Source organism: Etheostoma spectabile, chromosome 17 (assembly GCF_008692095.1).
Source record: "Etheostoma spectabile isolate EspeVRDwgs_2016 chromosome 17, UIUC_Espe_1.0, whole genome shotgun sequence".
Lineage (NCBI taxonomy): Eukaryota > Metazoa > Chordata > Actinopteri > Perciformes > Percidae > Etheostoma > Etheostoma spectabile.
In genome coordinates this window covers 2,221,158-2,231,007 of record NC_045749.1, presented here as the reverse complement: position 1 = coordinate 2,231,007, position 9,850 = coordinate 2,221,158, and the positions used below count along the sequence as shown (strand labels likewise).

The following is a 9,850-nucleotide window of genomic DNA, read 5'->3' as shown; positions in this document are numbered from 1 at the left end:
TAGTGTAATTGAACAGGAATTATAACCTTATGACAAAAACAATCCCGCTTCCATTTTTAATTGTTCTTCTAGTAGAGACTGATTGCATATACCATAATGTTATCTAAATTGTCAAAATTGAGATAAAAAAACAAAATTTGTTATAGATTATGAAGTAAAAATGTATTTCAGAATTGTTTTTAAAACCCCAAATAAGTCACGGGTCAGTTTGACCCGAGGATACGAGATCGTCCAAAAATGAGACAATTCAAGGGTTAAGCGAGCATCTACCTTCCACTTCAGCACTCCTGCAGTTAAACTCCAGTGCTTCCTTTTCCAGCGTTGTCTTTTCTTAACAACTACTGTAAAACAAAGCCATGCATCTTTGACCGTGTCGTCATAGCTGGCTACACATAAAAAACCATTTAACTGTGCGACTAATTACTTTGATGGTAGAAGTACAAATATCCAGAAAAATGACCTAAAAACGGAATCGGCAATGAACAGGCTGGCAAAACGCTCCGCTTATGATACGCTCCCCGATGTAGCCTCACATAGCCAGACGTCCCTCCACAGCGCTGGGGAGTAGGGTCAACTAGTCCATACAGCATTCTGGATGGGAGAAAAACGTGCTCGGTTTATTGGCATTTCTTCAATGTTCTTGGGCGGGGCTACGCCGGACGGAGCCACGGGCCCGCTGCTAAATAGTCTCAGAAGGAAGTTTTTGGTGGAACGTTGTTTGTGGTTGTGGTTAGTTTTAGTTGTGCAACAGAAACCTGACTGACAGATAGTTCTAGCTAGCTTTCCTGGATTTACCGCGCAGAGATATGAGGACCATGTAACCATGTCCTCAGAAATCACCGGGGTTAACGCCAACACAGAGGCAAAGACGGTGACGACATCCGAAAAGGGACAAAAATGCAACAAAGGGCATTGAAAAGGTGTCAAAAAGTTGACAAAAGGTGACAGGAGGAGGGAAAGGGAGAGGAGAGGAGGAGGAGAGGAGGAGGAGGAGGAGAGGAGGAGCAGGAGCCTGGTTGGCTTTGTTCCAGACACTAAAACTCTTTTTATAGCATTTTTGAAGTCAATGGGACACTTGAACGGGAGTCCTTTTCAAAAAGCAGACTGGGGTCGGTCGCTATGGAGCTCTATTCAGGTCTGAAACAAGTCTACAGTATGACATTAAACTTTCCTCTTGTGTGTTTCCCTGGTAGACGGAGGAGCGTCTCTGGCTGACAGAGAGTCCAGTCTGGATCTCATCAAGCTGGACATTTCCAAAACCTTCCCCTCTCTCTTCATCTTCAGAAGGTATTTGATCTGTAGCAGGTGCCATGTTTTTATCTGTGTGTGTGTGTGTGTGTTGTGTGTGTGTGTGTGTGTGTGTGTGGTGTGTGTGTGTGTGTGTGTGTGTGGTCCGCGCGTGCATGTGGTGTGCGCTGTGTTTTGTGTGTACGTGCGCGCGCCGTCCGTGCGTGTATTCTCTCTGTCTATTAATCATTACCACCCTTTCTTTCTCTCTGCAGCGGCCCCTACCATGATCTCCTCCACAGCGTGCTGGGGGCCTACACCTGTTACAGACCTACATTGGCTACGTGAGTTTGATTTTTCCCTCCACCCTCAAAAGATAATATTTGATATTTTAGTTGTTTACAGTCAGAATTGTGTTATATTTCATCTTTGAAGGTCTTTCCCCTGTTTATTGCGCAAAGCCCGACGCATTGTCTTTGCTAGTAACACCTACGCAGTTGTTATTTCCCGTCCAGCGCCCACTTTGTTTGATAGAGGCACCTGCGCCATCTCTGGACCCATGGGCGGGCTGGTCTTACAGGGAGGTGTGTCAGGTGCATTCTGAGCGTTTTGCTATCTTGAGGCAAGCGGAAATTGATCGCGCCATCGACCAACAAAACCCTCTACACTCAATAACCCGGCATTCATTTTTATTTTAACTGCACAATGGTAAAATACTCTTAGGCTCATGCACAGCGCACACACACACATGCAAAGATTCAAATAAATATATGCAATCCTTTAGACACTGTCCACGAACCAGCCATTATCTGGTTGGTGCATTTAGATCGTTAAAATAGGGCCCTAAACTACACAACTCTTTAACACATGCACAAATTTTACTAGAGCTACCAAACGTTTTCACACATACATGAATAATTCTTCAGCTAAAACAATTGTTGCACATACACAAGAATTTTCCAGTGACACGTTTTTACAAGCTCAACATATAAGACCCTCAGTTGATTCCATAGCTCCACTGTTTTTAAATCCCGTCTTTAAACTAATCTTTATTCTCGACTTTGAAAAACACTTTTATATTATGTCAAGTCTTTTAAGTAGTTTATTGTGTTTTTTTCATGGTTTTCTTGAATTCTCACGACACTTTGGTAAACACTTGTTTTTGAATGTGATCCTTGCTATAACAAACTACCCAACACAACATAATCCAAACGGCCAGTTCTCAGTCCTCCCTGCTGATCTGGAGTCTGTGTCCCCGTCGTGTTTCAGGTCCAGGGCATGTCGTTCATCGCTGCTGTGCTGATCCTCAACCTGGAGGAGGCGAAGCCTTCATCACCTTCGCCAACCTGCTCAACAAACCCTGTCAGATGGCCTTCTTCAGTGGACCACGAACTGGTACACAAAAAGACACAATAGTTATTCCACAGTACTCAGTTTGATCACCTTGATGTATTCTCATTCTTCCAGTGTGGCCTTGACCACATCCTCTCTTTACTCTCTGTCTTCTGTCTGTCTGTCTGTCTGTCTGTCTTGTCTGTCTGTCTGTCTGTCTGTCTGTCTGTGTCAGATGTTGAAGTATTTCGCAGCCTTTGAGGTTTTCTTTGAGGAGAAATCTACCTCGCTCTTCAGCCACTTCCAACCAACAGCCTGACCCCCGACCTCTATCTGATCGACTGGTGAGTGCCGTATCACCAGACTCTGCTACTGGTTACGTGGGAATACACAGAGGTGGAGTCTTTGTGATTATACACAAAAATAACCTTTGAATAAAGCCTTTATCTTTGGAAAAGTAACCGTGTGTTAGTAACTGTGTGTTCTCTGTGCAGATCTTCACCCTGTACAGCAAGTCTCTCCCTGGACGTGGCGTGTCGGGTGTGGGACGTCTTCTGCGGGACGGGGAGGAGAGTTTTGTTTCGGACTGGGCTCGGCATCCTGGCTCTTCTCGAGGACGTCCTGCTCCAGATGGAACTTCATCCACATTGCTCAGTTCCTAACCCGGCTGCCGAGGACCTGCAGCACCACACTCTTCATCGCCATGGCCAACACACACATGGTCAGCAGGACCGCCGCTGGCTCAGGTCAGCATCACACTCCGAGTCCAGGGCACCGTCAGTCAATGAGTACGTTCCATCCACGCTGATATTCCACTAATATTCGAATATGACGTATTCCGAATTCGATCGAGGTCAGCTTAACTGCTTATGTTGAATTGCTCGTAGATTTGTGAAGAATTGAACCTTTTACAATACAACATGGCATATGCAGGTATTGTTCAGGTTTTATGTGAAAAAGTTTTGCTAAGTATACAGCCATTCAGAATCTGCGTCTCAATCTAGTTTTATAGTCTTGCATTGCCAGACCTCCTCCACAGCGCAGCGTAAGAGTCTGTGTAATCCCACAGCATTCTGATGGGAGAAAAACATGCTCTGGTTTACTGGCAGTTCTTAAAAACCACACAATTGTCTTGGGCGGGGCTAAGCGCCGGACAGAGCCACGGTGCCGCTGCTAAACAGCAGTCTAGTCAAAGAACTTGTTTGGTCAAACGTGTACGTTTAGAAAGTAGTTTCAGTCGTCAACAGAAACTCAGATTGGACAGATAGTCTAGCTAGCTTCTGGATTTACCCTGCAGGACCTGAGGACCAGTAACATGGTCCTCAGAAATCAGCCGCAGGTTAGAGCGCCAACACAGAGACAGAGGACGGGACATTCGGTGGAATTCCCGGTGGCACCAGAGAAATCCTGAAGTGGAACGTTGTTGAATAGTCTAGGGTTTTTTACTGCAGTTAGTGACAGTTTACGCCTAAGGTCAGCTCTGTGCGTTGCTATGTTCTGTGCACAAGCAACCAACCAACCTGCAAGGCTGCGGTAGAGATGAATGGTCAAAAAAAAAGAAGGAAAACCAGGCTTCTTTTAGACATTCTCAAAGACTTGGATACCAGCAGTTTTTGGATTCTGCACATCGCCATGCGCGTTTCAAGGAGCTGGTTGAAGGAATGAAAGGGAGCGCGTTCACACGCTCCAACATCCTCCACCGCCGAAAACCTTTAGAAAGAAAATCCTATTTTGCAAACGGGAATATTAATCAATACTTTAATTAACCATGAACACAGCTTAGTTAGAATATTGCCTTTCTTTATGAATAAAGGCAAAAGAAACCCGAATAAATGTGCACGTCAACGTAGTCATGTGTTTTCTACCTCTCATAAAGTTTAATTCCATGTGTTTCTCTCAGTGTTTTTCCGCATTGATGAAGGATGGAAATAAAGAGACGGAGAAAAACACCAGCCCGGCTCTGAGAAGCTAACGCTAGCCGACCCTCCGCCGCTGCGCCCGTCTTTCTCAAACCGAATCGTCCCACGGATCGAGCTGCGATGATGTCTGAGACGAAGGGCTCGCTGTGCGGCTTGAAGCCTCGTGCCCGACTCAACGCTCACCCCGAGAGGCTCGCTACGAGAGCTCGAGCGGCACGAGCCTGCCGGGCCTCGACAGGGCAGAATCTAATCTGATCCTCCAGTGCATCTGAGGAGCTCGGGGGTCGGTCCGTCCCACGCCAGAGGCCGCTGTCAGTATTCTCCGAGAAGCAACTTTTATTCCAGCATCTGGTGACACTACGCTCCCGGCCTATGGAAGCTGGGAAATTAAAAGTACTTTTGCAGATCATTTCTGTGTTTTCCCTTCCCTCGCTTGCAGGACCGCCATCTCCCGCCGGGACACAGTCAACCACTAACACAGAGCGTCCGCCCCGTGTAATTCTCAAAACTCTTTGGTCTAATGATTTCTAGAGGCTATAAAAAAGTCCTCTGGTTTTAATAAGATAATCTTGTAGGTTTTGATTACACAACATTAATTTTGCTTTTTTAAGCGTAATCTCTTTGACTAAAAAATAATGACATGAATCTGCAGTAGCATGGCTCGTGCTAACATGCTTGTTGCTGATACATTAGCCTCCTACTTTACTCCTAGCTTTTTAAAATGACATCTCTGGGCAACAAACCCCCCCCCCCAACAGAATATGGAGAAGAAACGCGTGGAAATTGAATAATTTTGTACAATACAGTCGTTCTAATTGAACTAATACTCATCTCATCAGTGATCCTAACGCGTCTGGGGCGACTAACTATTACGTGCTTTTGATGTTTTACAGGAAACTAATAAGTTCCAAGGTCCATTGGGCCAAGAAGTCTTTTCTACGTGTGTTGAGTACTTAAAAATGTTCTTCTGAATATAAAATGAATCAAACTGTTAGGCGATGTTCCTACTCGGCGTCGCAGTCCTGAGCGCTTCTTTAAAACGCCACCTCGGCTTTTTTTTTTTTTGTTGCAGCTCGAAGCGTCTTTCTGAAGTCTTTTTGAAGTTTTGAACTTTTCTGAATCAAACAAAAACAAACTACGTCAAGCCCTTTCTTGACGACCGACCAATGACAAGCGGAGAAGCCGGACCTGTTGTTTCCAATTTGCAACTGATTTCTTTGTTTCAGAGTGGGGAAAGAGGAAATCAACAAGTCATAAATGTGGATTGAGATCCAAAAAGAAGCTAAAAAAGAGAGTCTGCTTTGATAATGCTGTTTTTGGGTTAAATGATCTAAAAACACGGGATAGGAGGAGCGCGGGGTCTTTTTTTGAAAGATCCAGATTTATCGGAGCACTTTATACACGCAGACTGAAGCTCCATCATGCAGATCTGCACACGGCGAGCTCAAACTGAATTAAAGGGGCAGTACGTGCCTCCTTGTTTCAAATGTGACCAGCCACTCAATGTATTACTGTTGCTTTTTAGGACGGGAGTGAAGCAATCTACCAGCTACTTGTCTATTAACCAACATGTGGCAAAAACAAGTGCTCTAACGAATAACTACAGCTACGAGATCGAGTTATGTCCGTGTGATCCGTGTATGAATTCTTAAATCTTGATTATTATCTCATAGAGTCATTCTGACGTCTGTTGAAGTACTTACACACCCCCCCCCGACAGTCGGGTTTAGGAAATGTGACAGCGGGACCCCGAACCCCGTTCTCTGGGGGGAAATTCCTGTATTGTTTGAATTTCGGCCTTTCAACCCCTCTCACCGTTGTCTCTCGAATACTACGTCCTCTTTCCCTCATGTTGTCCTCGTTCAAATGGACCCGGTGTCCTACATCAATGTTCTGTTTAATTACCCCAAATCACAGATTGATTCCCACAACGCTCTTTGGCAAGTACAATTCTCTACTTTCATTCATTTGGGGTCTTATTCAATTTTACATCATTTGAAAAATAATTGAGGTGTTTTTGAAATAGCATTGAGTAAAAGTTGACATTGAACATTGAAAAAAAGCATCAAAGTGGAGAAAAAGGACAAAAACGTTAGAAAAATAAACCTTGATACAGCGTTAAGAAAAGCGTTATAGCATATTTAACGAGTTCGGAGTGAGAACGTTGATTTTTGTATGAAAACCTTTTTTTGGAATCCGTATTTCAACACACCTGTGGGCTTCATGTGTTAAACTCGTTTTTTTAGATCTCAAAGGGCTGCCCCAGTCTCCAGTGTGTCTCACGATCCCGGAAGGTTTCCTAATCCTAAAAATAATCTCAACCCTTTCAAATTAACATGAAAGAGGGTCCAGAGTTGGAGTCACATGGATCTTAGACAACAAAACATCCAGTCGCCTCCAAGAAAACCCTTCAATCTGCATCAAAAAAACACAAAAAGTGTTTTCATTCAGTCGATTTTAGTTGGTTTTGAACAAAATCTTAACATTCAAAAATGGAAAACATAGACCTTTTAAGTTAAACCCACATTTCTTCATGTTAAGAGAAGCACATCTACTCTTTAATTGTTTTTCCCGGACCGTCAGGTTTGTGTTTCCAGTATTTTTGAATTAAACACAATCTGAATGTTTGTTGTCATGACAGTTATACACAAATACTCCGTTCCTAAATGTAATACCAGTGGAGAGGTTTCTGAATAATTGTTTTTCACTTTTTGTTGTTCTTATCGTCAACCATGGGGATGGGATTTTTCCACACTGTATTGCTTTTTCAATGTGGTGGGTGCTTTTTTTTAAAAACTTTCCCAAAGTATTTGATATTTCTAATGTTGACATTTTCAGCTCTTATTTGAAGGCCATTTTGTGTGATTTTTTTTTTTTTTGTCAAATTTGACCCGAGGACACACGAGGGTTAAACCACACATGTTGAACTAACACCTAAAAAAGGTGTGGGTAGGATTGCGAATATCCAGAAAAAATGTGACTCGACAACGTCCAGTCCCCCCCCCCCCCCCCCCCCCCCTTTCTGCTAAACGCCCAAAACGGTCTCCCTACCCCTCCCCCCATGAGGAAATGAATGCGTGTGCAGGAAAGTGATTGACACACAGTTAGACCTCCCCCCCCCCTCCCGCCCTGATTGGTTCATCTGAACAGGAGCGGTGGATTTGTGCAGATCCCACTACCGGCTGTAGGGGCGCCAGAGAGCTGGATATTTTTTTAATGACCTGCTTCGTGTAGTTCTACTCCAACACGGGGTCATTTTCAGCAAATGTGACAGAAAGTCTTATCTACCGCACCTTTGATGCAGATTTGTCATTTTAATGTTGCACAACTGGGCAAATCATGAATTTAAATAGTCGCTGTGTGGCAGAAACCTTTATCTCCATATTTGGTCATGTTAATTATTATTTTTTTTTTTACATAACTGCTACGCCCAACTGTGGGGTTTTAAACGATATTAAACGGTGACAAGGGTTTTTTTTCCTCGTATCTGTCAGCTCCATATAATGTTTTCAAATGAGCCTTTTTTTCCATTCCTGAAATGCAGTGGTGTCGTACATCTGGTTTCCCCCGACGACGACATGTTCCTCAGCTGTTGAAGTGTACTTTGAAGTTTAAGGATATCCCAAGTAACTCCTTAGTATGAAGAGGAAAGCAAAAGTGCAATAGTTCTTGTTACTAGGCAGGAAACACGTCACATACTTGACAGTATTTCAGTGTATACTTACCCAGAATCCTCAGCAGGTTGTCGTTCCCTCTCTCACTCCAAACTATTGACCCGTTCAGACGAGGGAAGATGAGATTAATGTGGACATTTCCCCTCATTTGTTCCATATTCTTCATTTATTAAGTTTCATCGTTGCTCTCTGTTTATGTCATACTATCATGTAAATTCATTTAGTATTCATGTTTGTTTTTATGTTTGATCATTTTCTCGTTAAATTTAAGTGAAAGTTTTTTTTGTCTTTTTCATAATCACAGTGATGTAAAAAACTGTAAAATGTGTTCTCTCTTTTCATATAATGCCACTAGAGATGTGTAAATAAATATCTCAGCAAACTGACTTCTGTGGTGTTCTTTAAAGCTCATCTTCAACAGATTACACATTTAAAAAGACTTGAGGACAAGAGTTCATCCTAACCTGGAAATAGTCGTGCTAGTTAGTTAATGTGTCTGATAAATCTGTGACGGATGGTTCATGTAAATGACGGACACCAAATAAATATTCTTTTTAATTCATTCTTTTAGTAGTTAATGGAGTTTGCTCACCGAGCGGGGTAAAGTAAAAAAAAGTCATAGTATAGTATGTTGATAAAATAAAAAGTCATATAGTATGTTGATAAGAATCATAGTAAAGTATGTCGAAAAGTCATAGTATACAGTCCCTGACAAAAGTCTTTTCGCTTTATATTGTAGAAACACCTGCTATTAACCTGACTTTTAATTAATCAGTTGGTGTAAGAATAGCTCATATGAAAACTAAAACCCTCCCAAATGATGTTCAATGCACTGAAATAAATTAGTTTCACTGAAAAGATTTTATTTAACAGACAGAAAGTCAATTTTGGCAAGACAAAAGTTTTTGTCGCCTATACAGAAATTGAACAAATTTACTACAAATACTAAAATATGTCAGCAAATTAAATAGTCGTGCTGTGAGATTCAAATGGTAATATCTTGTATGACTTCCATGAGCTTGAGGACTGGACCCATGCGGTCTGGCAAGGATCCAGACCATGGTTTATGAAGTCATCAGGAAATGCTAGGAAAGCAGTCCGCTGCCTCCCAGAGTTCATCATATCTTTGGTTGTCTTCCATGCGTCCTCTTTCTCCTCCCACATATGCTCCATGATTTTCATGTCTGGTGACTGGGCGGCCATCCTGGACCATCTGGATCTTCTTCGCCTTGAGGAACTTTGAAGTGGGATGGAAGTATGCGATGGAGCACCATTCCTGCTGGAGATTTGGCCTCTTTTATGGTTGGGAATATAAGGTAGCTAAGATGTCTTGGTATTTGAGACTATTGATGTTGCCTTCCCCTGCAGATCTCTCGCACACCCCCATACTGATGTACCCCCACCATAATTTTTCTGGGTGATCTTGGATCCATGCGGGCTCCAGTAGGGTCTCCTGCAATATTGCGGCGACTGTGGTGTAATTCAACAAAGATTCATCTGAAAAATCCCTTTCCCTCTTCTTCACTTTTCCAGCTCCATCCTTTTCGCAGGCTGTGGGCCTTGGCAAATGTCACACGTTTTTTCAATTGTCTTTTGTTTAGTTCTGGCTTCTGGGCACTGATTCGACCATGGAGGCCATTTCGAGACAGAATCCGACAAACGGTTCTGGTTGAACAGGGACTTCAGGGGACCAGGTCT

General features: G+C 43.0%; 1 pseudogene; it reads left to right on the top strand.

Annotated features, from left to right (window-relative positions):
* Window positions 1–823: 823 nt before the first annotated feature.
* On the top strand, window positions 824–4,491 carry LOC116705468 (TBC1 domain family member 12-like; annotated as a pseudogene).
* Window positions 4,492–9,850: the final 5,359 nt, after the last annotated feature.